Raw genomic sequence first — 3,207 nt, 5'->3', positions numbered from 1 at the left:
CGTATTTAAACGATATTGAAAAAATAGAATTGAAATGAGTGTATCCAAGATATTAAAAATTTTAAATTAAAAAAATGAGAAAAAACTGGTGAAAAGACTAATTCAGTGCGCGACATTCAATTTTAGGGACTAAAATGAGTCACTTAATGCAAAGTAAGAGACTAATTTGGTGCATTTACAATGATGACACAATGAATGATACGTAGGCGAATACTGTTGCGACACGTGAAAATAATGGACACATGGCCAAATAGCATTGCGACATGTGGCACAATCATCCACGTCAGCATGCCATGTGTCACTGGTCACCACATCATCATACCATTACACGTTGCCAAACCATGGAGTGACACATGTCACTGACAGCCCACGTCATCAAGCCATGTCATCACGTCGTTAATAGAAAATGGGTCAGGGACTAACATGGTATATTTTTATCAATCTAAGGGACATAATTAGTGTAATTAGAATCTGAGAAATGTTTTTAGTTTACGCCAATTTCAAAAATCATTTTGGAGTTTAATTCGAGTTTTAGCATTAGTCTCACTTGAACTAGGCTCACCATGACACCATTAGCCTTCACTTTTTGTTGTGCAGGCTCTTTTTGATGATGACACGTGTTTAAAATTATTAAATAGTAAATATTTTGCAAATCAGTTTTGTTTTTGCTATTGAAATTAAAAAAGATGAGTTGTTAATGAATTCTGAATTTAAATTCAAATTTTAATAACAAAATAAAAATATTATTTTAAATTTTATTTAGTTATTTAGAATTAATTTTAAAATAAACAATTATTTCTTGCATCATATTACAGGATAATGTGGTCATCTATTTTTTTTAATGGCAATTATTGTTGAATAAATTAGTGTAAGAAATTAGAGTAAAATATATTTACCAATCTAAGGGATAATGATTCATTTTTCAAAAGAATAAATTATTGAATAACAAAAATTATTACGGTTTCTTTTCACACAAACTAATTCTCAACAATGTTGTTCCAATAATGTTACCAAGAAATATCAACCAAAGTAATAATTTTTGTAATGATATAAATCTATATAAATTTGAAAGCTTAGAAATTATGTCATAAAATATGAACTTTTGCCAGGTACCAACATTGGTCATTTTGTTTTACTTTAAAAAATGAATATAATGCCGACAAATAAAATTATCCCAAGTAAATTTTAGCAAAGACAAATCTCCATATAAGTATTGCTATCGATGAAAAATTATTCTACTTTAAAGACATTATTTGTTTTACGATATTTTTCAATTCGGCAGACCATAAAGACAAATACTATTTTTTTTCACGGCATTTTTTAGCTCGGCATGCTGAAGACTAATCTATCACGGATTAGAGCTTCATTTAAGGGCCTGCTGCTAGCCAATGGGTTACTACACACACAAGACGGAATTCGAATCCCTAATACTTACTTAAACAAACAAGTAAGATGACCACTCAACCAACTCAAATTGGTTGAGACAAATACTATTTAAAATCAAGCGACAAAGTACAAGTTAATGTAAGAAGTTATACAAAGAACTCGAACAAAGTGACCTTAATGAGATCGGATAAAAAACTAGCGGTAAAAGTAACTTAATAAAGACTAACTACTCGAAGTCAGCGCTGTGAAAAGAAACTAATAACTTATAGAGTTAAACCCCAAAGTGGTCCCTGAGATTCACGGTTTGCACCAATTTAGTCCCTGACTTACCAATTGCACCATTTATGTCCCCGACTTTATAAAAATTGCACCAAAGTCGTCCCTAGCCACATCTCCGGGCAAATTAATGAACGCCGGCAGTGACCTGGCGCCCGCCCAACCTTCTTTCTTTCTTCTCTTCTTCTCTGAAACCCAGCCCAGCCCGCAGACCTTGACACCAACCTTCCGTCCGTCCGTCCGCCCTACCGCCGGCGACCACCGTCGCCAACCCTCCCTCCTCCCTTCTTCCTTTTCTTTCTTCCTTTTATTTCGCTAACACCAAACAAGGAATGAATTCTAAAATTCCAGTTCAATTTGGTGTTAAGCAAGAATATTCACCAAGTGCATAACCAAAATTCAATCTCAATCATCATAAAAACTTATAGAAAACTGCACAATATGAGTTACAATGCCTAATGAGAACAAAATTTGAAGCCTATGATGATCAGACATAAGATTTAACTTTCAGGCAATTTATCGAACAGGTTGTATGCATGATTCATAAACAGCAATTTCAGTTTAATGTAAGCATCAATCAACCCAAAAATTTCAACCAGCCAATACACATTCAGTCCAGAAACATAAATAATCAACTATCCTAAGTCTAACAAGATCAGTAAAAGCAGAATCAAAAGGCACTGAAATAAAAAAATAATTAGAAAAAAAAGAAACAGACACAGAGGATGGAATGGAACCTGCGTTGAGGAGTGAAAAAAGAAGATAGCGTAAAGAGCGGAGGTAGTGTCGTAGCGGCACAGAGTTTCGCCGCCGCTGGTGGTTTTCACCGGAACTGGAAAGTGCAGACAGAGGTGGCGCCACGAACAGGGTTTTGCGTACAGGAGGAAAGAAATGGAGAAATAGGGAAGAAAGAAAAGGAAGAAGGGAGGAGGGAGGGTTAGCGACGGTGGTCGCCGGTGGTAGGGACGGACGGACGGACGGAAGGTTGGTGTGGAGGTCTGTGGGTTGGGCTGGGTTTCAGAGAAGAGAAGAAAGAAAGAAGGTTGGGCGGGCATGGCTTCTCACCTGGCCGGCGTTCATTAATTTGCCCGGAGATGTGGCTAAGGACGACCTTGGTGCAATTTTTACAAAGTCGAGGACATAAATGGTGCAATTGGTAAGTCAGGGACTAAATTGGTGCAAACCGTGAATTTCAGGACCACTTTGGGGTTTAACTCATAACTTATAACTCAACAAAGTTGCTGAGACCCGAAGTCGTGCAAATTATATTCAACTCGAAAAATTTAGCTTCATTTCAAAAGGGTTCTTTGACATACAAAAATTCTGAGCATTACTTTATAAAATTGTGGAAATAACTAAAATAAAAGGTAAAAGTGTTCAAAAAGCTACCAACTATTACAAAAAAAAATTTAAGTGTTATATAAAACCCACAGATCAATCATTTTAGACATCTAAAATAAGGAGAATTCAAGATTTCTCATCAAATAGCTGGTTGAGATCCTCTCCCGTAACAACATCCTTTCCCCTAACACGAGAAGTCGAAAG

At 35.9% G+C, this 3,207-nt stretch overlaps 1 long non-coding RNA gene across 1 annotated transcript in view; it reads left to right on the top strand.

Annotated features, from left to right (window-relative positions):
- LOC110263634 overlaps window positions 1,410-3,207 on the top strand; it is a 10,596-nt gene continuing 8,798 nt past the window's right edge. The window contains exons 1-2 of the long non-coding RNA XR_002349511.1: window positions 1,410-1,732; window positions 2,190-2,192. This is a non-coding gene — a long non-coding RNA (uncharacterized LOC110263634). The remainder of the gene's footprint in view (window positions 1,733-2,189; window positions 2,193-3,207) is intronic.

This window comes from Arachis ipaensis, chromosome B06 (genome assembly GCF_000816755.2).
Source record: "Arachis ipaensis cultivar K30076 chromosome B06, Araip1.1, whole genome shotgun sequence".
NCBI lineage: Eukaryota > Viridiplantae > Streptophyta > Magnoliopsida > Fabales > Fabaceae > Arachis > Arachis ipaensis.
The sequence above is the reverse complement of the archived record's forward strand: the minus strand, read 5'-3'. Positions and strand labels throughout refer to the sequence as shown.